Source organism: Ursus arctos, unplaced genomic scaffold (assembly GCF_023065955.2).
Source record: "Ursus arctos isolate Adak ecotype North America unplaced genomic scaffold, UrsArc2.0 scaffold_10, whole genome shotgun sequence".
NCBI classification, from domain to species: Eukaryota; Metazoa; Chordata; class Mammalia; order Carnivora; family Ursidae; genus Ursus; species Ursus arctos.
In genome coordinates, this window is record NW_026622764.1 from 67,377,434 (window position 1) to 67,404,596 (window position 27,163).

Sequence of the window (27,163 nt, forward strand, 5' to 3'; positions counted from 1 at the left end):
GGATTATATTTATAATACTTGCCTAATGTGCTTTGAATCACATTATTTCTCTTTTAGGTACATTTTGAATATTTAAAAAATATGTGAAATTTTAATGGTGTTTAAGTTGATTCTTTCTAATCAAAATATCTCTTACTACAATTTGGCTATATAGTCCCCATCATTGCTCAGAAATTGTTTTGCTTGATGTATTGATAAAAATGAATGGCTATCAGACTCCTTGAAATTTATAATGAAGCAATGATCCTTGAAGAAGGGAAAGAAGTATTAATTTTTCCTGGGGCTGGGAAAAAGCTTACTCTGGGGAGGGGCTCCGACTCTCTGGGTCAGGTTCTGAAACAAGACTCAGGTCAGAGGCTCCAGGGAGGAAAAAATATAGACGCTGGCAATTTCTCTGAGTCATTTCATTGGAGTTGTACTTCCATATCAAATTTAAACATAACAGTGATGCTTTATAGCTTAATGAGTTTAGTACAAATCTGAGATATTAACAGTTATTGACAATTCAGTGACCTTAACCCAGTTTGCACTCGCTGCTCTCATCTAGTTGTGCCCCTTAGTGAGTGAGGCTCGTGTTTGCTGGCAGGGAAGAATGGTGCAAAGGGGAAGGTCTTCCATACAGATGCAGAGAGCCTGGAGGCAAAGCAGGTTTCTAAGACCTTAGACAATTCCCCTCTTTGCCCTGAGCCACTCCATTACCTCATCCATATGCTAATTCTCTCATGAAGGCCCTCTGTCTCTGTGTGTTTGTGGAGAGGAGGGGGACACAGAAGCCCTCTTTCTGGAGCTTGGGATTTGAGAGTATGGGCCATGAGAAGACCTATTCCCTTTCTATTCTAATCTGAAATAAGCAGCTGAAAGTTGTGTGGGGTACCTCCACTTCTTTTAGGTGTCAAAGAAAGCTGATGACTGAGAGAAGAGATGTAAAAGAACAAGGTTTCCAGCCTTTTGATATATTTAGAAAATAATGAAAGTCATTTTTGCCGTTAGTTTTAATCATTTAATTATGCACCATGTGCTGGCTGAAAATGATGCATGCCCCATCAGAGATTTGGCATATGTGACCGTCAAAGATGATGACTGATTGGCGTTGCTCTTCTGAACACGTAGGCACATCCACAGCAGTCAGCCCACCTGTTGTTTCATAATCTTCAGTACCATGTGTTCCTGAGACCCATTCTTCTCATCAATTACTCTGCTCTGCACTGGGGGGACTGGGGACCAGGTTTATGGTGAGACACATGGTGAGATATGGAGAGTGATGTTTGCAGGATTGGTAGCAGTGTGTAGGTTAGAGCATCTGTTTAATACCCTGTCTGGCATCAGAGTATGAGGAGGTCATTTGAAGGTCCTGTCTTATCAATGTAGGGAAGCCAAGTACTGCAAGTACGCACTGTGGGCTGCAACCCCAGTGCTGAATAGACAGCTAATGGAAGCAAGAAGAAAGGGGAGAGGAACTTCCCCTGCAGGCCAAGAACCCTGTTCTATAGGACTCTCACTTAAGTCCTTTTAATCTAAAGTATTCTGAGATATATTGTTAGCCATGGTAAAGTGCTTAACTGAATATCCTTCAGACAATCTATAAGATAGTCTTTCTTTCAAATTAAGAATATCAATAATATATTTAGTTATTAATCAGGATGTTTGCTAGAACAATGGTTCTAAAACCCATCAAATCTCCCACTTTTTAAAATTGTGGTGAAATTTATGTAACATAAAATTAACCATTTTAAAGTGAATAATTCAGTGACATTTAGTACACTTGCAACATTGTGTTACTACCACCTCTGTCTAGTTTCAAAATATTTTTATCACCCTATACTAAAACCTCATACCCAGTAAGTAGTCATTACCCATTGCCACCTCCTCTTATCCCTAGAAACCAACTATGTGCTTCCTGTCTCTATGGAGTATTCTGAATATTTCATAAAACTGAAATTAGGGTGCCTGGGTGGCTCAGTCAGTTACCCATCTGCCCTTTGCTCAGGTCATGATCCTGGCGTCCTGGGATTGAGCCCTGCAGTAAGCTTCACACTCAGCAGGAAGTCTCCCTCTCCCTCGGGCCTGCCACTCCCCCTGCTTATGTGCTTGTTCTCTTTCTCTGTCTCTGTCAAATAAATAAATAAAATCTTTAAAAAAATGTATAGTTACCCTGAATAAGGATTTTGGGAAGAGGGTGGAGTAGAAAGCACTAGGAATATATCTCCCCACGTAGACAACAATTGCACTGGTAACATTTGTTTGATGTAACTATTTTGGAATTCTTGAGTCTATTGAAGGCTTACAACTTCTAGGAGAAGGCTTTGACACTAAATTGGAGTTAGTATCACTCAATTTCAGCTCTTAACTTGGTGGGGGCTGCCAAACCCCACTACCTATACCTGTGGCAGGCAGCTGTGCACATGTTCCAGGAGTAGCTTGCATGCAGCTTGCAGGAACCAGGGAGGGGGTCAATAAGCACCCTGTCTTCCAAATATCAAGGTCTTTGTTCTGAAAACTAATGGCTGCTTCTGATAACAGTTACAAAGAGGCAGTCAGCCAATTACTGTATACACCATTATTGCAAACCTCTCTACTTCTTCAGTTGAAGTGACTCTTAGTGGACTTAAAGAGGTGGCATGTTATCCCTCCTTTATTTTTCTTTTTCCAATTTTGGGAACCAGACAAGCAAGAACTAGAATATTCCAAAGCACCTGAATATACGGGGAAATTTGAAAAGTCCCTGCACATGCCCAGGCAAAAACACAGTCTCAGAAAAGACTAGAGAAGACCTGAAGTTTTCACCTCAGTCTGATCCATACCATAGAAATAGCCTATAGCATTCAACAACAACAACAACAAAACAAAGAAAATTTTGCAAACCATGGGAAAGGGGGAGAATCTGATTTCCAATTACTATATTATTAGATTCAAATGTCCAGTTTTCAACAGCAACAACAACAAAATCAAAAGGCATACAGAGAAGCAGGAAAATATGGCTCATCCAGAGGGAGAAAAAATAAGCCAACAGAAACTATCCTGGAGAAAGACCACATGGTGGATCTACACACTACAAAGGTTTAAAACAACTGTCTTGAAGCTGTTCAACGAACTAAAAGGAGGAAGTGGAGAAAATCAAGAAAATAATATATGAACAAAATGGAAATATCAATAAAGAGAAAATCCAAAAGGAAACTGAAAGAAACTAAAAAGTTCTGGAGCTGAAAAGAAAAATAACTGAAGTAAATTTGTTAGAGGGATTAAAAGTAGATTTGAGTATACAGAAGAATCAGAAAACTTGAGGATAAGACAATTGAAATTATAGTCTGAAAAAAAAAAATTGAAGAAATGTGAGCTGAGCCTATGGACCTATAGTACACCATCAACAGGATCAATATACACATTGTGGAAGTCCCGGACAAAAGAAGGAGAGTAAGGGGCAGATGTATTATTTAAAGAAATAATGTATGAAAGCTTTCCAAATTTGGTGAAAGACATGAATATAAATTTCAAAGAAGCTCAATGAACTCTAAGTAGGATGAAATCAAAGCCATCCTCACCAAGAACCATTACAATCAAACTGTCAAAAGACAAAGACAAAGAAGTAATCTTCAAAGCAGCAAGAGATGCAATCCATTACATACAAAGGCTCTTCAATAAGAGTACCAGTATATTTTTTACAAGAAACTTTGGAAAGTAAGAGGCTAATATATTCAAAGTGCTGAAAGAAAGAAAAAACTATCAACCAAGAATGGCACATCTGGCAAAACTGTCCTTTAAAAGAGAGGAAGAAATTAAGATATTCTCAGATAAATAAAAGCTGAGGGAATTTTTTAACAGTAGACCTGTCCTTCAAGAAATTGTGAAGAGGTAAATTCAAATTTAGGATATTAAATGTGATCACCATGGTAACCACAGATAAAATAGGTGTAGAATACACACAAAAGGAAACAAAGGCACTGAAATGTTTTACTGCAAAAAATCAACTAAAAGAAGAAAGAAATGCAGAAAATGAGGATCAGAAATGCTAAAAACCCATAAGTAAAACAAATAGCAAAATGGCAGTCCCTCCAATCAGTAATTATTTTAAATGTTGATCAGTAATTACTTACATGTAAATGAATTAAACTCTCCAAAAGACAGAGATTGGTAGAATGAATTTTAAAAAAATCCAACAATAATCTGTCTGTAAGAGACTCACTTTAGATTCAAAGACACAAGTAAGTTGAAAGTGAAAGGATGGAAAAAGATTCCTTGCAAGTAAAAAGCAAAAGAGGGCAGGGATAGTTATACTAAGACAATACACACTTTAAATAGAAAAAAAAGTTTACGGTAGACAAAGAAGTAAATTATATATTAAAAAGTTCAATAAGATTTAATAGTTATAAACATTTATGCACCTGAAGGCAGAAATATACAGTTCTTTTTTATTTCTTAATTTCTTTTCTGTTTTTTATTTTTTGTTTTTTATTTTTTAATATTTTTTATTATGTTCAATTAGCCACTGTATAGTACATTAGTTTTTGATGTAGTGTTCAGTGATTCCTTAGTTACATATAACACCCAGTGCTCATCGCAACATGTGCCCTCCTTAATACCCATTACCCTGTTACCCACTTCCCTCTGAAACCCCCAGTCTGTTTCCTGGGGTCCATAGTCTCTCATGGTTGGTCTCCCTCTCTGATTTCTCCCCCTTCAGATTTCCCTCCCTTCCCCTATGGTCCTCCATGCTATTGCTTATGTACATATATACCATGTAATATTATTAAGCCATCAGAAAGGATGAGTACTAACCATTTGCATCAACATGGATGGAACTGGAGGAGATTACGATAAGTGAAATAAGTGAAGCAGAGAAAGACAATAATCATATGGTTTCACTCATATATGGAACAGAAATATACAGTTCTATAATAATAGTTGGAGATGTTATTATTCCACCCTCAATATTCAATAAAACCAGACACAAATAAGGAAATAGAGTACTTAACACAATAAACCAACTAGATCTAACAGACATATACAGGACATTATCTAACAACACAATACACATTTCCTCAAGTGCATATGAGATGTTCTCCAGGATAAGCCATATATTAGGTCACAAATGAAATATCAATCGATTTTAATAGACAGATATAGGAAGTATCTCTGACCACAACAGGATGAAGTTAGAAATCAGTAACAAAAGCAAAACTGGAAAAAAAATCATAAATTTGCGGATATTACACTAAAAAACCAATGGAACAAAGAAGGAAAATTAGAAAATACTTACAGATGATGTATCAAAACTTATGAGATGTAAAAGCAGTACTGAGGGAAATTGATAGCTATAAATGCTTTCATTAAAAAAAAATCCCATATCAACAACCTAATTTTACAACTTGAAGAACTAGAAAAAGAAAAAGTAAGGTAAATCCAATACTAGCAGAAGAAGGTAAATACTAATGATTAGAGCAAAGATAAATGAAATAGGAAATATAAAAATGATAAAGAAAATAATTTTGAACCCAAAAGTTGGTTGATCTTTGAAAAGATCAACAAAATTGACAAACCTTTAGCTAGATGAACTAAGAAAAAGAGAGAAGGGCAAAATACATAAAGGGGAAATAACAGGGCAAAATGCATAAAGTGGGAGATAGAGTATTCCAATTATAGAATGAATAAATTACAGGAATAAAAGACACAGCATGGGGAACATAGCTGATGGTATTGTAGTAGTGCTGTATGGTGACAGATGGTAGCTACACATGTGGTGAGCATAGCATAATATATATACTTGTCGAATCACTATGTTGTACACCAAAAACTAATGTAACATTGTGTAGTCAACTATACTTCAATTAAAAAAAATATAAAAGAAAGAAGACTCACACTACTATTATGAGAAATTAAAGTAAGGGTATTAATAACCATTCTACAGAAATAAAAGATTAGAAGAGAGTGCTGTGAGCAATTGTATGCCAACAACTGGATAACCCAGATGAAATACACAAATTCCTAGAAACATAAAACCTACCAAGACTGAATCAAAGAAATAAAAAATCTAAATAGACCTATAGCTAATAAGAGGATTGATGAAGAGAAAGCATTTGACAAAATTCAACTCCTTTTCATGATTTAAAAAAATAGAAGAAAACTATTTCCACATAATAAAAACCATATATGAAAAACAGCAAACATAATATCAATGGTAAAAGATTGGAAGCTTTTCCTCTAAGATCAGGAACAAGGATGTCCACTTTTACCACTTTTATTCAACACAGTACTGGAAGTTCTAACTAGAACAATTAGGCAAGGACAAGAAATGAAAGGCACCCAGATTGGAAAGGAAGAAGTAAAGTTATCTCTTTGCAGATGTTATAATCTTATATACAGAAAACCCCAAAGATTCCACACACACAGACAAATCCCTGTTAGAACTAATAAATGAATTCAGGAAAGAGGTAGGGTACAAATTAAGGATACAGAAAATCAGTTTCATTTCCTTGTACTAACAGTGAATAATCCAAAAGGAAATTAAGAAAACAATTATATTTATAATAGTATCAACAAGTATAGAATACTTAGGAATTAACCAAGATGAGACTTGTATAATAAAAACTATAAAACATTGTTGTATAAATTAAAACATTAATAAGTGAAAACACATCCCGTGTTTGTGGGTTAAAAGACTTAGTATTATTAAGATGTCAACACCACCCAAAGTGATCTACAGATTCAATTTAGCCCTTATAAAAATCTCAATGACAGGCATATGACGAATGCAGCAGAATAGAGTCCAGAAATAAACTCTTGCATTTATGGCCAAATGATTTTTGAAAAGGGTGCTAAGACCATTCAATGGGGAAAGGATAGTCCTTCCAACAAATGGTACATATGGGTATGCATATGCAAAAGAATAAAGTTGATCCCATACCTCACATCATATACAACAATTAACTAAAAAAAATCAAAGACCTACATGTAAGTAGTACAACTAAAAGTACTTATAAAAAAACAGGGCAAAAGCTTTATGATGTTGGATTTGGCAATGATTTTTTGAGTATGACATTAAAGGCATGGCCAACAAAAGAAAAAATAAATGAATTGAACTTCATGAAAATTATGATTTATTGCTTCAAAAGACTTTATCAACAGAATAAAAAGCCACCCAGAGAGAAAATATTTTCAAATCATATATATGGCAAAGGATTAATATCTAGAATATATAATGAATTTCTACAACTCCACAACAACAAAAACCCTAACAGCCCAATTTAAAAATGAGTGAAAAACTTCAATAGACATTTCTCCAGAAAAGATATACAAATACCATTAAGCACATGTAAAGATGCTCAGCATCATTAATTATTAGGGAAATGCACATCAAGTTTTAATCATAAATGAATGTTGAATTTTTTCAAATGATTTTTCCGCATCTATTGAGATGATCGTATGATTTTTACTCTTCACTTGTTAATGTGGTATATCAAGTTGATTTGTGGGTATTGAACCATCCTTGCATCCCTGAGTAAATTCCATTTGGTCATGGTGTATGATCCTTTTAATGTATTGTTGAATTGGATTTGCTAGTATTTTGTTGAGGATTTTTGTATCTATGTTCATCAGGAATGTTGGCTTGTAATTTTCGTTTTGTGTAATGTCTTTGGTTTAGTTGTCAGGGTAATACTGGCCTCATAGAATGAGCTTGGAAGCATTTTTGTCTCTTCAATTTTTTGAAATACTTTGCGAAGAGCAGGTAGTAACTCTTCTCTAAATGCTTGACAGGATTCACCTGTAAGCCAGCTGGTCCTGAGTATTTGCTGGGAAATTTTAATTACTAATTAATCTTCAGTAAATAGTGGTGGAAAATGGGCAGCCACATGCCAAAGAGTGAAACTGGCCTACTTTTATATATATATTAAATTAAACTCAAAATAGGTTGAAGGCTTAAATATAAGACCTGAAACAATAAAAATCCTGGAAGAAAACGGGTAGTAGGCTCTTTGACATCGGTCTTAGCAGTATTTTCTTTTGGATTTGTTTCCTCAGGCAAGGACAACAAAAGCAAAAATGAGCAAGTGGGACTACATCAAACTAAAAAGCTTTTGAACCGCAAAAGGGAACCATAAAAAAATTAAAAGGCAACCTACTAAATAGGAGAGGATACTCACAAATGACATAATCATTTGTGAGTTAGGGGTTACTATCCAAAATCTGTAAAACCTCACAGAACTCAATATCAAAAAATCCCAAACAATCCAATTAAAAAAAGGGCAGGGAACTATTGAATAGGTATTTTTCCAAAGTAGACATAGAGGCACATGAAAAGATGCTCAACATCACTAACCATCAGGGAAATTCAAATGAAAACTACAGTGAAATACCGTTCATACCTGTCAAAGTGGCTACTATAAAAAAAAAAAAAAGGAGTGTTGGTGAGTATATAAAGAAAAGGGAACCCTCATGCACTGTTGGTGAGAATGTAAATTGGTAAAGCCACTATGAAAGACAGTATGGAGATTCCTCAAAAAGTTAAAACTATAACCACCATATGATTCAGCAATTCCACTTCTAGGTATTCTTTGGGAAAAAAATGAAAACACTAATTTGAAAAGACATAGCATTCCTGTGTTCATTGCAGCATTACTTGCAATAGCAAAGACATGGAAGCAGCCCAATTTATGTCCTTTCGATGGATAAATGGATAAGAAAGAAGTGGTGTGTAGTTGGATAACTAGATAGTTTGATAGAATCTATCTAAGACATACAGTGGGGTATTACACAGCTATAAAAAGAATGAAATCTTGTCATTTTAATAACAGATGGATCTACAGGGTATTATGCTAAGTGAACTAAGTTAGATAAAGATAAGTACCATAGGATTTCACTCTGTGGAATCTAAAAGAAAAAACAGAACAAAGAAAACAAAACAGGGACAGACTGATAGATACAGAGAACAAACTGTTGTAGAGGAGAGGTGGGGGGGCTTGGACAAAATAGGTGAAGGGGATTAACAGGTACAATCTTCCAGTTGTAAAATAAATGAGACAGGGATGTAACGTATAGAATAGGGAATATAGCCAATTATATTGTAACAACTTTGTATGGTGACAGGTGGTAACTAGAATTATTGTTGTGACCATTTTGTAATGTTCATAAGTATCAAATCACTACATTGTACACCTGAAACTAATACTAATATTACATGTCAGTTATTCTTCCACAAGAAATCCACCATGAGATACCACCTCACACCCATTAGAATGGTTACTGTCAAAGAAAAAAAAAACAGAAAATAATAAGTGCTGGTGAAGACGTGGAAGAATTGGAGCCCTATGCACTGTTGATGAGAACATAAAATGGTGTAACTGCTGTGGTTACAGTTTAATTCTTAAAAAAATTAAAAAACAGAATTACAATATGAGCTAGCAATTCCACTGTGTATATACTCTCCACAATTGAAAACAGTGTCTTGAATAGATGTTTGTATACCTGTGTTCATAGAAGCATTATTAAAAATAGCTAACACATGGGAGCAACTCAAGTGTCCACCTGTGGATGAGAGGATAAGCAAGATGTGCTACATACGTATAATGGGATATTATCCAGTATTTAAAAAAGAAGGAAGCTCTGACACATAATACAACATAGATGAACTTTTAGGATGTGAATGCTGAGGGAATTGGGAATGGGGTATGATTGTTTATAGGTAATAGTTTCAGTTTTGGAGGATGAAAAAGTTCTGGAGGTGGATGGTGGTGATGGTAGCACAACATTATGAATGTATTTAATACCACTGAACTATACATTTGAAAATGGTTCAGATGGCAAATTTTATGTTCTGTGTATTGTGCAATAAAAATGGGAAGAATTATAACCATCTTAATAGGTATGAATTATATCTTACTGTTTTGATTTGCATTTTCCTGGTGAATATGATATTAAGCATCTTTCCATGGCCACTTGTATATCTTTTTTGGAGAAATGTCTATTCACATCCTTTGACCATTTTTAATGCAGTTGCCTTTTTATTTTTGAGTCATGAGAGGTTGTTTTTTTTTTTTAACATTCTAAATACTATAACCTTAACAGTTGTATGATTTACAAATATTTTCTCCCATTCTGTAGGGTTTTTTTTTTTTTTTTTTTTTTACTTTCCTGATCATGTCCTTTGATGCAGAAAAGGTTTTAATTTGAATAAGTCCAATTTTTTTTTCTTTCATTGTTCATGCTTTTGGTTACATATCTAAAAATCCATAGCCACATTCAAGGTCATAAAGACTTACCCCAATGCTTGCTTCCTTCTAAGATGTTTATGGTTTTCACTGTTTTATTTAGGTGTTGATCTATTTTGAGTTGATTTATGTATATAGTATGAGGGAGAGGTCCAAACCCATATTTTGCATGTAGATATCCACTTATTCCAGGATCATTTGTTGATTTAATTGCTTTAAAAAAATGTTTTACATCCTTTTTACATCCTCAACTGAAGATGTTATAATCTGCCAACTACATATACTTTCATCTAAATCAATATACTAACTTAATTGTAATATAATACAAAGTGAAGACAGGTAATTTCTAATCAGGTATTATGTATTTCATTATATAAATGGTCACGTACCACTAATACTAGAAGACTTCAGGTTTTCATGTGCTTGAACGTAAGCATAGAATGACTATAACTGTAAGACAGTATTTTTTAGAAGTGACTCAAACATGGTCACCAGTGTTTTTCTGAAATGAACAACTCTTTCTTAAGCAAAACAAAGTACAATCTTTCCTTGATTCATATGGCAGTTGAATTCAATGAATTTTAACACCATGCTAAAAATATGTTGTACTTCTGTGTAGAACAGTTAGCTTAGATCCCTAAAGATCATAAAATGGCTTTTCACTTCCATTCTATGTAAAATGTCCCATCTACATGATTTCACTTCTGAAAGTTGTGCGGAATGCAGAATTCATCATGTATGACTATTCTACTCCCTGCAGCACAGGTAGCATTCTTAGCCTTTTTCGATGACTCTTGGCAATACCCACGTCCCCACTACTTACAAAAAATTAAAAAACACCCCACACCAGTTTTCAAATACCCTCACAATGTGTTAAAATAGTGTCTGCCAGGTTTCTCCATTGCACAATGACTACTTTTCCCATTGTAATTAATAAATACTTGAGATTCTCTAAGACTATGCAAATATCCTATTTCTTCTTAAACCTTTACCCCCTAATTTAAACATTTATTAGTGGATTTTACTTACAGTAATTATTTCTATGGTGTCTAATGCTGATTTTCTATTTCTATCATTCCTTCTACATTTAATTGGAATACTTCTTTAAGGAAGAATTGTCTTTTCTCCCCATTTTATTCATTTATTCAGTTATTTATTTATGTCCATTTGGATTCATGGATATTTATTTTATTCTTTGGGTTTTAATCCAGTACTATCATTATTTATTTTATTCCTCAAAATTTTCCAGCTTTGGCCCTTGAAGGGGCTCTTTCTGGTTGGACTTTGTACTCCTTTGACATGCCTCACCTTTCTACACAAATTTTCTTAGTACTTTCTTAATGTCTGGTACCGCAAAATTCTCCAAGCTCCTCATATATTTTTCTGCCCCAGCCCTGGAATCAACCACTTACCCAAGGCACCCCAGTTCTTTTCACTGAAGAATTATATTTAGAACTCAAGATCTGGGCACTAGATGTGCTCAGTGCTCTTGGGGTATCCCTGCTTCTTGACGGTCTCAGCAGATAGAACAGCGGAATAAATACATGAATACTAACCAATGTTAGTATTAGATACAGTCTGTCCATCCATCCATCCATCCATCCATCCATCTCTTTATCCATAATCTGTTAAACTATGTGTTGATGCCGATACCTTCACAGGCTTTGTAATTTTTTTTCTGATAGTGAGAAACCAAATTTTCATTACCTACAATGCATGTACTTAAATGTTTAACCCAAATACATATAAAGTAGTTTCACAACTGCTAACTCATACCTAACAGGGAACATTTTATTTTATTTTATTTTATTTTAAAGATTTTATTTATTTATGTGACAGAGAGACAGCCAGCGAGAGAGGGAACACAGCAGGCGAGTGAGAGAGGAAGAAGCAGGCTCCCAGCGGAGGAGCCCGATGTGGGACTCGATCCCGGAATGCCGGGATCACGCCCTGAGCCGAAGGCAGACGCTTTAACGACTGCGCTACCCAGGCGCCCCTAACAGGGAACATTTTAAATACACTGCACTTAAGATTTATTAAATTTTAAAAAGTAACTGTAGATAGTGACACTAAATAGAATGTATAATTGTTCTCATTTTATAGATAACCAAGGGTCAAGAGAGTTTTGATAACTTCTCCAAGGTTAGATGGAAGTCTTACCTCCAAAACTCATGGACCTTCCTATAAACTAAGTAGCAGTAGAACTAACCTTTCTTCCCAAATGAAGCTTCAGGTCAAATCTCAATTTACAAAACTAATAAAACTGGAATTGCCCTTGTACAGGGAGAAGTAGATGCCTTCCCGTGGTGGTGCTAAGCCCTCTGGGGAATCTTAGATTTTTAGAGAGTGCTGAAACATATTACCACTTTTGATAAAACTAATTTTCTTAGAATAATTCTAATTCCAGACATCAATAACCTGTGATTACAAAATGAAGTAAAATAACCAAATGACAAAATGATAATGGCTTAAGTTTCTATGCCCCCTCTTATTACCTAGGTTAAAACTCACAGTGTTTCTGCTAAGAATGCCATGTCTAGCTGTTCCCAAAGCTACCTACTCTAGACATGGGTTCCAATTATTTCTCTCTGATATATTTTACCATCAGCATCTAGAAGCTCTGTTGAACTCAGGATCTCACAAAGCCTTTAATCAGCTGTACCTCATTAGTTTCTACTGTTCTTTGCTCACCCATTAAGTGGCATTTCACCAAGTATCATGAAAAGTTTCTATCCCTTATCTCTTCAATCATAAGGGCTCAGACCTAGTTGAGGTGGCTGGTTTGGGACAGACACCAGGCCTTCCACTCAAATAAAACACCCCAGTTCCCCTCTAGTTACAAAAGCAAGGCTGCTATGCAGATACAAACAGATATGGATAGGTGGAAGTAGGTGACAGAGAGATGCGGCTTAGACCACCAGCTTTCAAATTATTATGCAAAGTCCTAGGGCTACTTAAAGCCCCTCCAGGAAAAGAGAGTTTTAAGGAAATTGATAAGGTCTTCAATTTTCTTCATGCGTTGTTCCCTAAATTTCTGCCCAGAACAACCCTGTGGTGAGAGGTAGCTTTTTTTTTCTCACTTCCTTCCAAATTGCCCTTCTCCAGATCTACAAAAGAAACACATATCTTTCACCTGCCCAAATCTTAACATGATGCATTGCCCTGATGTGTAAAAAATTGTAAGGATGCCAAACAATATGATAATTGAAAATATTGATTTTTGTCTTGGGAAAATAAATGATTCTAATGACTAAGTAATGAATCACTTTGCAAGTTATAGGTTTCTAATTCTTCACTTTCAACAACATTTAAGGGGAACCTAATGAAGTTATCAACTGATAGATTATAAAAGTAATTTTTAAAACATAATTTTGTGGAGATTTTCAATCATACACAAAGGTAGTGAGACCTTTATAATGAATTCCCACACGCCCATAATCTAGCTTCAGAAATTATCAACATTCTGCCACTCTTGAAAAAATATTTCATGCTTTGTCACTATATGAATTTTGGCATATTTTAAGAAGGAATTCAAAGAATTGTTATAGCTACTTAAAAACAAAAACCATCTTCTATTCCTATGTATGTACATAAGTAACAGGGTTTCTTAGAGCTTATATCTATAGAATGTGAAAAATAGGAATATAATTGATATTAAGCTGTCTTATTCCAGGATTATATTAGTGCATGGATACATGAATTAATTAAAAACAGAGGCCCAACTATCTATTTTTTAATAAAGATTTTTATTTATTTGAGAGAGAGAGAGAGAAAGAGTAAGAGAGAGAGAGAGAGAGAGAACCCAAGTGAGGAGGGTCAGAGGGTGAGGGAGAAGCAGACTCCCCACTGAAGAGGGAGCCTGACATGGGGCTTGATTGATCCTGGGACTCCAGGATCATGACATGAGCCAAAGGCAGATGGTTAATCGACTGAGCCACCCAGGTGCCCGAGGCCCAACTATCTAATTAAAGATTAATTTACAATGAAATTTTACATTTGAGTTAATAATTGTCAAAATTGGTAATATATTTATGTTTTTTTAAATGAGCCATTTACTTTTAATTGTTACAATAACCTCATAAACATGTATATCCTTTTGATCATAAGAAATTTAACTTTTAGGGACACCTGGGTGGCACAGTCTGTTAAATGGCTCACTGGATTTCGGTTCAGGTCATGATCTCAGGGTTGTAGGACTGAGCCCCACATTGGGCTCCCTGCTGGGCATGGAGCCTGCTTCTCTCTCTCCCTCCCCCTCTGCCCCTCTGCTCCCACATGAATTCCTGTGCTCTCTACAAAATAAATAAATAAATATTTAAAAAATTTGACTTTTAAAAATATTGTATTTATACTGTTTTTCGTAGCAGAGAAGTTTTAACAGGGAAAATAAAATTTTTTTCAGCCATAAAATAAATTACATTAAGAATAAAAATATGTGAGGAAAATGTAATGGAAATACTAGTTCAAAAGTACAAGGAACAAAACAAAGTTGCTATTAAGATTGTTTATGTATTTTTAATGGAAATTGATATCAAATGGCTATACTATTTTATTCCTTGGGATACATGTAGGAGAGGACTGCTTCAGTGATGTAATAGTTTAATTTTGAAATGTCAGCATTTAAAAGACGCTAGAAATTATATTCTTTGCAACTTGTGAAAATTTCAGATATCAATTTAAAATTTTGTGAAGGTATACATAGTTTTACAAAATTCTTATAAAATATTTGAAGACCCCTGGATGATGCTCATATTATTGGGATTTTAACTTAGTCACCTAAAATTCCCTTTTAATATAAGAAGAGAAGCAAGATTATGTGTTGAGGAAAATAGTGATCTCTTAGTGTTTGAATAACATGAGTCTTCTGGATAGTGTATGTGCTATGTGGATAGTATCCATGTTTGACTTCCAATAGACCACCAGGAAATGTGTTGCTCATGCTAAGGTGCGTTTATTAGACCTACTGCAGTAAGGAAGAAGACTGAACTGACATCCCTGCCAGAAGAGAGAAGCTAGGGGAGGATATTTATCAGATTGGGGGTCTGACCCATGTGGTTTAGGGCGGGTCATTCATGGTGGGAAAATGGAATGGGCAGAGTTGAAGACCTAATAGTTTGGGATTGGTGTACTTGGCAATGGTAGAGTCTTGAAATGAATTTTCATTAACCCACTGTTTGCCAAGTGAACTGTTTGCCCAGGACAAATTGGCTTTCAGTAGTTTTTTGAAACAAAGAATCATGTCAATTATTATTTTATAGCTTTATCTTCCTGGGCAAGAATTTCCTGGAATGAAGAGTTTAAAGGATTTAACTAGCACAGGCTAACCTGGCATAGGTTTTCTAGTTCTCATTCTGTTGATTAAGCTATGTAGGTATAAGAAGTCTCATTTCTCAGCAGAATATCTGCATATATGTAAGTCAGACTTAGGTATCTGGATGTTTATTAGTGAAAAGAAGGAGCACATATACCCGATGTTCATAGCAGCAATGTCCACAATAGCCAAACTATGGAAGAAGCCAAGATGCCCTTCAACAGATGAATGGATAAAGATGTGGTCCATATATACAATGGAATATTACTCAGCCATCAGAAAGGATGAATACCCACCATCTGCATTGACATGGATGGAACTGGAGGGGATTATGCTAAATGAAATAAGTCAAGCAGAAAAAGACAATTATCATATGGTTTCACTCATTTGTGGAACATAAGGAATAGCATGGAGGACATTAGGAGACGGAAGGGAAAAATGAAGAAGGGGAAATTGGAGAGGGGAGACAAACCATGAGAGACTCTGAACTCTGGGAAGCAAACTGAGGGTTTCAGAGGGGAGAGGGTGGGGGGATTCATTGGCCAGGTGATGGATATTAAGGAGGGCATGTATTGCAATGAGCACTGCGTGTTATGTGCAAACAATGAATCATGGAACACTACATGAAAAACTAATGAAGTACAGTATGGTGACTAACATAACATAATAAAGAATAATAATAAAAAATAAAAAAAAAAGGTATTGGCATTTTGGTTTCAAGAACAAATAAAAAATCACAAATGCAAAAAAAAAGAAAAAGAAGTATGTTTATGTAAGAGCAGTTGTTAACATTACAGATTTTGAATTTACTAAGAATGAAAAAGATGGAGATGTTACTTGCTAAAAGAATGTTGTTTAGTGAAATGTGGACTATAAAAATATACAACTGAGAATATTTTCAGAAAAGCATGTACTTAAATGCTGACATACTTGGTCTAGATTCTCACTGCTCTTGGCTTTCAGTAAAAAGGAACGAGGGCAGGGCCTGAGTTGGAGCACTGGAAGATAGGTTGGAGTTGGAGGCAAAGGGGGAAGAGAGGTCATTAGAGGGCCCCCCTTTCAGGAGGTTGAGGTGTAGAGTTGGGCTTGACTGAAGCCTCCACATGTGGGCTGTCAGCACAGCTGCTTGGCAGACAATGAATTGTTCCAGCTGCTGTGATCACCATTTCATGGTTAGGGAGGAAAAACCAGGAGTCGTTTGGGTTTGGCAAAGCTGCACGGGTCTTGTTTTGGTTCTCGATTTACCACATATGGTGCTTTAAGTTTAAATTTCCTCTCTCCATTTGCAGAAGATTTGAACCTAAGATGCTGCTTCCCATAGAATCCTTTTATCCTTTTTGCAGCATGTGAAATTACCCGGTTTACCTGTGGAGAAATCTCATTTAAAAGCTTAATGCAGAGGCAAAATCTTGCCTCAAATAGTAAAATAGCCATTAATGGGCAACTTTTCCCTGTAAATAGGACTCTAAATAAATTAGGAATAGATAGCTAAGAGGAAAGGAAAACTGTTTATCTCTGGGATTCTGTGTCTTCCAGTCTTCTTCCTCGAGGCCAGTGGTTCCAATGTGCATGGTCCTTTGGCCAGCAGCATTCACATTACCTGGGAACTTGTTAGAAATGCAAATTTTCAAGCCCTATCCCAGATCCACAAAACCAGATGATTCTAATGCACAGGTGATTCTAATGCACAAAAAGTTTGAGAACCTATGCTCTAGGCTATTCTTGCAGTGAATCAGGACCTTTCCTTTCCTGTATGTCCCCTTTCAGTCCATTTGAATTTGATGGACTACAAACAAGAATTTCATTGTGAACCAGAGTGAACAGCCTGGGAAGTTAACCTTTGTTGAATAGTTCCTGGTTAAACTTTTTGCATTTGGCTGAGCCCCAAAAACTCTGGAAGCTCTTTCCAATGTTTTTCCTCATTCCTGATTGTTACTTTTATTCATCTAAAATAGCACTCGGTGTGTCTTGAAGGCAAATTAACTTCAGGCACATTTATTTACATACGACTCTTCTAAGGACCCATACATAATATGCTTTTTCCTTTTACCTGGATGTTTCTTAGCACTGACAATACTGCTCACATGGTGATTCCATCTGTGTTATGAATTGCATTTAGAAGAGAATTTAGGGGCCACAATTAATTGTTACATCTTGCTCATTGATTGCTTCAGAGAATATTCTTGACTATTATACTATATGCATGGTATTGTGGAGGATGCAAAATACAGATAAGCGAAATCTCTATTTGCAGGACTTACAGCCTTGACTCTAGACTGAAGATTGTTGAGTCATATGCTTTGGTGCATATTATGAATAAAGCCTGTTCTAGGTGTTAACTCACCTGGAACCCCTCTGAGGTAGATACTATTTTCATTTCTACTTTAGGGATAGAGAATGTGGTAGGTTAAGTAATAAGAAAGTTGAGACATCTGAAGAATCTGGATTTGAACCCAAATAGTTTGGTTCCAACTACTTGCTTTTAACTACTATACCATACTAGCTTTTGGAGGATTGACAACATAAACACTGGTGAACGCTTTGAGTGGTAAAGATAAATTGTGGGAGTGAATACTTGTTATTAGATAGGATTGCCAAATTTAACAAATAAAAATACAGGATATTCAGTTAAATTTGAATTATTTTTAATTTCCTATGCATATGTATTTTGAGCAAAAGAAAACTATTATTCAGGACACACTAATACTGAAAAGTTATTGTTCATCTGAAATAAATTACACATATCTGAATTCTATACTTCTTTCTTTAATTATATTGCCCCAATTTAGCTCTGCTTAACTGTTCCTTGTTTTGCAGAATTTGCTTATAAAATTCCTTGCAGTTACAGTATGTGTTCCATTTACGTTGTAACATAACTGGTATAGTGTTTATATAAAAATTATTTGGTCCTTGTGCCCATTCAACATTCTTTACTGAGAAAATACACTCAACATTAGCATTACGATCTGGTGTCCTTAACATGTACTGGCATAAAGTTATCAACTGTGAGAATTACATTTCAAACTTGATTTGTTGAAGCACATAATACTGTATTTCATGACATAACTTGCTTATCTATTCTTGAAGATTATGAGGCATCTCTCAATGGCTTTTTAAAAGGTTATCCGCTGGCAAAAAGATGATCATTGTTGCTCATTTTTATTTTCTTCTTCAATACTATACATGATGACTCCTTTTTTATTAAAGAACAATAAACACATTTATTTAGAGGAAAAAAAAAAAGACTGACATCAGTAAAATAGCCAGATAAGATGTGGCTTTTATGTCTCCCTGCTCAGCAACAATAATTTGGCATTCATCCACAGAAAAAAGTGCCTTTGCTGGAACTTTGGGGTCTAAGTAGGAGACTGTGAAACCGTAGTGCAGGTCAAGACCAAGAGCTGTTTTAAGAAGGCAGGCTCACACCTAAGTCAGCTTACTCACTGACTGGTCCACACTACAGAAATGGAGAGAGTTCTGTACCCCTGAGAACACAGCTATAGAGCAATTTGGCTTTGGGTCTGTGTTGCTAGTGCTACATGCCAGGGGACGAGGAAGGAGTCACACCTATCTGTGTGTTTAGGAAAAGACTTACAGACCTTTTTCCTGTCTGTGGACCCTGAAATGGCCCATGAATCAGCATTAGCCCCTCTTGGCTCTACTTCAGAAACCTCTGGAGGTAAGCCTACCAAACTCAGACTGTACATTCTAAAAGGGTTCTGTAACTTGGCTCCAGCCTGTCCTAGCCACACTCTACAAATAGTCTTTCTGGAACAGGGACCCTGCAGGAGACATTCCTATCTGCATCCCCAGAGACCTGAGGGGACCCTATATGCAGCTCCACCTCCTTCACAGTCACAGTCTGCTAGCAAGCCTGAAGATCCAGGATCCCAGCAAAAGACACTCTTATCTGCAAGCCCAGAGATTTTGAAAGGGCCCTATATTGGGCTCCAGTGCCTTCCAACCAGAGAGATCCTGCAGGAGATACTCCTGGCTATACCCATGGACATCTTGAAGTGTCCTGTGCTCAGCTCCATTCATATTACAGCTATAGTCTATCACTAGATGTACCAGCCCTGGGAACTAGTAGGAAACATTCCTATGTTCTTGGAGATCCTGAAAGGGCCTTATATTTGGCTCCAGCCCCTCTCAACCACAGTCCATGGTTCCCTGCTGGCCCAGGTTACCAGTGGGATATACCCTCATCTGTACCGCTAGAAGTCCTGAAAGAGGACTATACTTGATTCCAGGCTTTCTCAGCTACAGTCTACAAAAAGTCTTTCTGGCACAGGGACCAGGCAGAAGACACTCATATCTGTGCCTCAGGAGATCCTAAAAGGGCCCTTCATTTAGCTCCAGCCCTTCCAGTAATGGTCAGGGACCAGTCTATCCCATCCAGAGACCAAATAGGAGGCACACTGAGATGCACTTCCAGAGCCAGGTCTGTAGACCTCAATCTCGAAGATTGATCTGGGAACCTGAAATTGATGTGGTACTTGATTCTGGCCTCTCTCAGTAAGCCCTATGCCAGTCCTGCCCACCCAGAAGCCCATCTGGTGACTAGACAACTGCCCTCCCAGGGATCTGGCAGGAGCCATACCTGCCTTGTACCTGAAAATAGGCTGTCTGAAGATCTAACTGTGGATCCTGAAATGGACCCTTGGCCCAGCAGCACCCCACTAAACAAGCTACTGGGAGCAGTCCATCCACCCAGAGACCAGACAGGATTATGCCCACTTGAGCCACCAGTAACAAACCTGCTAATTACAGACTCTACTGCAGACCCAGTGATAGCCTTATAACCAGATCCAACCCAGCATGACTGCAATCCTAGATGTAATCTTATAACCCTGGGGAACAGACAGGAAAAGGTGTTTATGTACTGAAACCAGTCTGTAAAGACTGGAGAGGAGTTTTCTTTCAAATGTACTGACACTGGCATAAGGCTATATGAATCATGAAGAATCAGACAAATATGACACCACCAAAGGAAACTAATAAAGCATGTGTAACTACCTTCAAAGAAATGGGGATTTAGTGTTTGCCTGACAAAGAATTCAAAATAATCATCTTAAAGAAACTAAATGAAATGCAAGAAAATACGTATAGACAGCTAAACAAAGTGGAAATCAATTCATGAACAAAATGAATTTAATAAAGAAATAGAAACCATGAAAAAGAACCAAACAGAAATCCTGGAGCTGAAGAATACAATGATAGAACTGAAAAATTCAGTAGGAGCTTCAGCAACAGACTTGATCATACAGAGACAGAATCAGTGAACTCAAAGACAACATTTGAAATTTTCCAGTTAGAGGAAAAAAAAGAATGAAATTGGACGCCTATCTTACATCACTCAAAAATACACCATACACAAAGATAAACTCAAAATGGATGAAAGACCTCAATGTGAGACAGGAATCCATCAAAATCCTAGAGGACAACATGGGCAGTATCCTCTTTGACATCAGCCACAGCAACTTCTTTCAAGACACATCTCTAAAGAAAGGGAAACAAAAGCAAAAATGAACCCTTAGGACTTCATCAAAATAAAAAGCTTCTGCACAGCAAGGAAAACAGTCAACAAAACTAAGAGGCAACCCATGGAATAGGAGAAGATACTTGCAAATAACGGTACAGATAAAGGGCTGGTATCCAAGATCTATAAAGAATTTATCAAACTCAACACCCAAAAAACAAATACTCCAGTTAAGAAATGGGCAGAAGACATGAACAGACATTGCTCCAAAGAAGACATCCAAATGGCTAACAGACACATGAAAACATGTTCAACATCACTAGCCATTGGGGAAATACAAATCAAAACCACAATGAGATACCACCTTACACCAGTTAGAATGGCAAAAATTAACAAGACAGGAAACAACAAATGTTGGTGAGGATGTGCAGAAAGGGGACCCCTCTTACACTGTTGATGGGAATGCAAGCTGGTGCAGCTACTCTGGAAAACAGTATGGAGTTTCCTCAAGATGTTAAAAATAGAGCTACCCTATGACCCAGCAATTGCACTACTGGGTATTTACCCCAAAGATACAGATGTAGTGAAAAGAAGGGGCACATGCACCCCAACATTCATAGCAGCAATGTCTCCAATAGCCAAACTGTGGAAAGATCCCAGATGTCCATCGACAGAGGAATAGATGAAGATGTGGTTCATATATACAATGGAATATTACTCAGCCATCAGAAAGGATGAATACCTACCATTTACATTGTCATGGATAGAACTGGAGGGGATTATGCTAAGTGAAATAAGTCAAGCACAGAAAGACAATTATCATGCAGTTTCACTCATATATGGAACATAAGGAATAGCATGGAGGACCACAGGGGAAGGGAGGGAAAACTGGCAAGAAATCAGAGAGGGGGACAAACCATGAGAGATTCTGAACTCTGGGAAACAAACTGAGGGTTACAGAAGGGAGGGGTTTGGGGGGATGGAGTAGATGGATAATGGGTGTTGAGGGCACATGTTGTGATGAGCACTGGGTGTTATACACAACTAATGAATCATTGAACACTGTATCAAAAACTAATGATGTACTATATGTTGGCTAACTGAACATAATAAAAAAAATTAACTTGAAATGAATTAGAGAGTTAAATGTAATACTTGAAACCCTAAAACTCCTAGAAGAAAATATATGGAAAAAGCTTCTTGATGTGGGTCTTGGCAACAATTTTTTTGGATATAATACCAAAAGTATATGCAGCAAAAGCAAAAATAAACAAGTGACACTGCATCAAATTAAAATGCTTCTGCACAGCAAAAGAAACAATCAACAGAATAATGAGGCAGCCTACAAAATGGGAGAACATATTTGTAAACCATATATCTGATAAGGAGTTAATATCCAAAACACATACATAACTCATACTACTGCACTGCAAAGCAAATGAACAAAACTCACCCAAATAATTTAATAAAAAAAATGGCCAGAAGACCCAAAGCAATATTTTTCTAAAGAAGACATGCATATGGTCAGTGAAAAGGTACTCAGCATCACTAATCATCAGGAAAGCAATCAAAACCAACATGAGATATCACCTCACTTCTGTAGAATGGTTGTCATGAAAAAAGACATGCGATAATAAGTGTTGGTGAGGAAATGTGGAAAAGGGAATTCTTGTGCTCTCTTGGTGGGAATGTAAATTGGTGCAGCCACTATGGAAAACAGTATAGAGGTTCCTCAAAAAATTAAAAATTGAATTACCATATGATTGATCAATCCTACTTCTGGATGCATAATTTGAAGGAAATGAAATAATTATCAGCACCCACATATTTATTCAAGCATTATCATGATAGCCAAGAAATGGAAACAACCTAAGTGTCCATCAGTGAATGAATGGATAAAGCAAATGTGATGTATAAAAGGTATACATGTACATATACACATACATAGTATAATATATAATGTATAATATATAACATATATAATATTTATATATAAACATTTTTTAAATATTATATACCTCCCCTATACTCTTGTCCCATCAACCTCTTTGATGCAGATAAGCACAGCAGTTTTGGAAGTTATGTGTTAAAGATGACCATGCAACTACATGAAAGGATCCCAGGTCCCTAAATCAGTGCTTGGAGAAGAATAACATTTCTGTTTAGAAATTCTCCTAAGTGGGGGCGCCTGGGTGGCACAGTGGTTAAGCATCTGCCTTCGGCTCAGGGCGTGATCCCAGCATTCTGGGATTGAGCCCCACATCAGGCTCCTCTGCTATGAGCCTGCTTCTTCCTCTCCCGCTCCCCCTGCTTGTGTTCCCTCTCTCGCTGGCTGTCTCTATCTCTGTCAAATAAATAAATAAAATAAAATAAAAAAAAAAAGAAATTCTCCTAAGTGAACTTCTTCCATATTAGGGCCAAAAGACATTTTGAGATTTATTTGTTATAGTAACTAATGTAAACTAATATGAATTTCTAAAAAACAAAAAATAAAGCAAATGTCATTTTTATCTTTCAGAAGAAAACCACACACAAAACATTTACCAAAAAAAACAAAAAAACAAAAAACAAAACCCTACCAAATTAGAAATATTAAGTCATGAACCTGTGTTAATCTGGTAGACATAAGTCAACATATTTTGTTTTTTAGTCTTGTCACTTCTCTTTGTTGTGTTTCTGATTAAGGCCTTTGTCTGTAAATTGTTAGAACTGCCTGTTGAGCTTCATATAAACGTGGAGATATTTCTTAGCCTAACCCCTGGGAATACATCTTGAAGAGCAAGTATATTTCTTCCTAAAAAATTTAAAAATATTGTTAGGAGATACTTTAACATATCCTCTTTTTTACTGGTCACATCACTGGGGCATAATTGTCTACAATATATGTTAGCCTCCTTCCTTTTTTAAAATGAAGGCAAACATGGCTTTCAAAGGTTTTCTTTTAAGAATTTTTAATTTTTCCATAAAGCTTTTCTTCTTTTAAGAACTGAGGACTACACAAGTACAGCCCAAAGAATGGGGAAAATGAGAATCAAGATGCTAAGTTCCAAAGGTAAGCAAGGCATAACAGACACTATATCCTTGAGAAGATGGAGTATTAAGAGTATTGATTTATGCAAATATTGTTTTATCTTATTTAAGTGTCTCTGACTGGAGTATTTTAACCTTCTAAGATAGCATATACCTCAATCAATATTTCCCTTAACTATGGTGGTTTCCTAGGAGATCAGAAGTAGTCTGTAGAATCAGATTACTTATTTATTTCTTGGACAAATATGAGAGCATTTAGCTCTTCAAATTATGTTGTAAATGTAAGGTGATTCTGAGAAACTAATTGTCCTAAGAATCAGTAACACAGATTATAATAAGCTGAAAGGGAGAAAATGCTTTCTGGAATATGACTGGCTTGTCTGTCATGATTTAAAATGATTGCTAGGAACATAGAGATGTGGTTTTGACAAAAAGTATAATACATGATCCAGATAATTTGCTATTTTTGACAGTCACACAATGGCTCACAGAATTACATAAATATGTAAAATTTAAAGCCCCCAGTTTACCTGTCCCATCTTCTTTTGTCAGAGCCTAATGCAAACCTGGGTTATTGCAACAACCTCTAACTGATCCCCTTCCACATTTTTCCCATCTAATTAATTTTTTTTTCACCAGACAGTCAAAGTGAGAATTCTTTTCTCTATGCAAAGTTGCTCAGTGGGCTAGTATGGCTTCCAACTGTACATAGAATAAATTTCAGCAACCTCAACATGGTTTTTAAGACCTAGCATCATTGTCCTGCTTACCATTCTCACACTTAACATAAAAATACTTCTCTTGCTTGCTCACTCTCTCGCTTGTTTATTTTGTGAAATCTCTTTTCATGACAATTGTTCATTTCTTTTTTTAAAGGTAATTTTAATGAATAATACAAATATGGCTACAAAATTTAAAGGTTTTATAATGGTATATAAGAAAAATAACTACCACCCAATTACTTACCTTGGAGAAAATAATTGTGATTTATTATTTGTGTATTCTTCAAAAGATATTTCGATCATACAAGAATTTTTTTTTTGCCAAGAGAAATTCTTCTGTTCTTCACCATGCTTTTTTCTTTCTTTCTTTCCTTCTTTCTTTCTTTCTTTCTTTCTTTCTTTCTTTCTTTCTTTCTTTCTTTCTTTCTCTTTCTTTCTATCTATCTGTCTGTCTGTCTGATCATCTATGGATGGATGGATTGATAGATGAATTCCATTTCAGTACATATGGAACTGTTTCATTTTAGTTGACTTCATGGCATTCTATTGTATGGAATAAAAAAAATGATATTGCCTTAGCTCAGATCTTCTAGATAGCAGAGCTGGATGCAAGAATTAAGGGCTAACAAATTATTTGAGAGGTACAGACCCAGCACAATGAGGGTGAGGGAGGAGGAAATTGAGGCTAGGCAGGGTGTAGGCAGCATAATGTGATGTGATGTTTGTCATGCTACCTACAGCTTCAGGATAAAGTAGAGACAGAGCTGGGTACTTAGTTCACTTGATGCAGGGGACTTCTCCAAAAAGGATTCAAGGAGGAAATATGTCTCAACATAGTCCACAATAGAAGAAAGGAGGGGGATATTATCTGCTCATCTCCCTCCTGTTACCTGTTTGCCATTAGTCAAGCTTCACCTTCAACTTATCCCTGTACTTCTATGTTATATCATCAGGTCCCTTCAGCCATTCAGGAAACCAGATGTATGTCACATAGTGTGTGGTATTTCATCAAAATCCAAAATTGGGTGGGTGGTCCAGTATGGGTGGGTCATTCACTAAAAGAGAATAAAGAGAATCAGTAAAGGAACAAAAGATTGATTTTTCAGTAGAGACATTTAGACAGTGTATTAGAGAACTATGAAAAGATTTAATGTGATTGGAGATAGAGGAGGGGAGGATATATCATAACTTATAATGCTATCTACAGTTGTTTGTCATTCAGACTACTTTATCTTTTTAATTGAAGTGTAGTTGACATACAATATTAGTTTCAGATGTACACTATAGTGATTCACCAAGTCTATATGTTATGCTATGCTCACCACAAAGTGTAGCTACCATCAGTCACCATACAGTAATATTTCAATACCACTGAGTCTGTTCGTTATGCTGTACCTTTCATCCCCACAAATTGTTTATTCCATAAGTGGAAGCCTATACACTCCACTCCCTTTCACCAATTTTGTCCATTCTCTTGCCCTCCCTCTTCTTTTTTTTTTGTTTTTTTTTAATAATTTTTATTTTGTTATATTAGTCACCATACAGTACATCCCCAGTGTTTGATGCAATGTTCCATGATTCATTATTTGCATATAACACTCAGTGCACCGTGCAATATATGCCCTCCTTAATACCCATCACCGGCCTATCCCAATCCTCCACCCTGCCCCCTGAAGCCCTCAGTTTGTTTCCCAGAGTCCACAGTCTATCATGGTTCATTCACCCTTCTCTTTACCCCCCTTCATTCTTCCCTTCCTTCTCCTACCAATCTTCCTACTTCTTATGTTCCATAAATGAGTGAAACCATATGATAATTGTCTTTCTCTGCTTGACTTATTTCACTTAGCATAATCTCCTTTAGTCCCGTCCATGTTGTTGCAAATGTTGTGTAATTGTTCTTTCTGATGGCTGAGTAATATTCCATTGTATATATGGACCACATCTTAATCCAGACATCTGTTGAAGGGCATCTCGGCTCCTTCCACAATTTAGCTATTGTGGACAATGCTGCTATGAACATTGGGGTGCATATGGCCCTTCTCTTCACTACATCTGTATCTTTGGGGTAAATACCCAGTACTGCAATTGCTGGATCATAGGGTAGCTCTATCTTTAACTTTTTGAGAGACCTCCACACTGTTTGCCAAAGTGGCTGTACCAACTTGCATTCCCACCAACAGTGTAAGAGGGATCCCCTTTCTCCACATCCTCTCCAACATTTGTTGTTTCCTGCCTTGTCGATTTTTGCCATTCTAACTGGTGTAAGGTGGTATCTCAAGGTGGTTTTGATTTGAATTTCCCTGATGGCGAATGATTTTGAACATTTTTCCATGTGTCTGTTAGCCATTTGTATGTCTTCATTGGAAAAGTGTTTGCTCATATCTTCTGCCCGTTTTTTGATTTGATTATGTGTTTCTCATGT

The 27,163-nt window shown here is 36.3% G+C and overlaps 1 protein-coding gene across 5 annotated transcripts in view; it reads left to right on the forward strand.

The window, feature by feature from the left end:
• The window catches only part of LOC113251236 (uncharacterized), a 573,820-nt gene that overhangs the window by 160,132 nt on the left and 386,525 nt on the right, over positions 1-27,163 (forward strand). The window contains exon 2 of one of the 5 annotated variants that reach the window (XM_044381738.3): positions 23,974-24,041. The exons of the other annotated variants lie outside the window; for them this stretch is intronic. The gene's annotated coding sequence lies outside the window, so the exon portion shown is untranslated. The remainder of the gene's footprint in view (positions 1-23,973; positions 24,042-27,163) is intronic. 5 annotated transcript variants of the gene reach the window in all.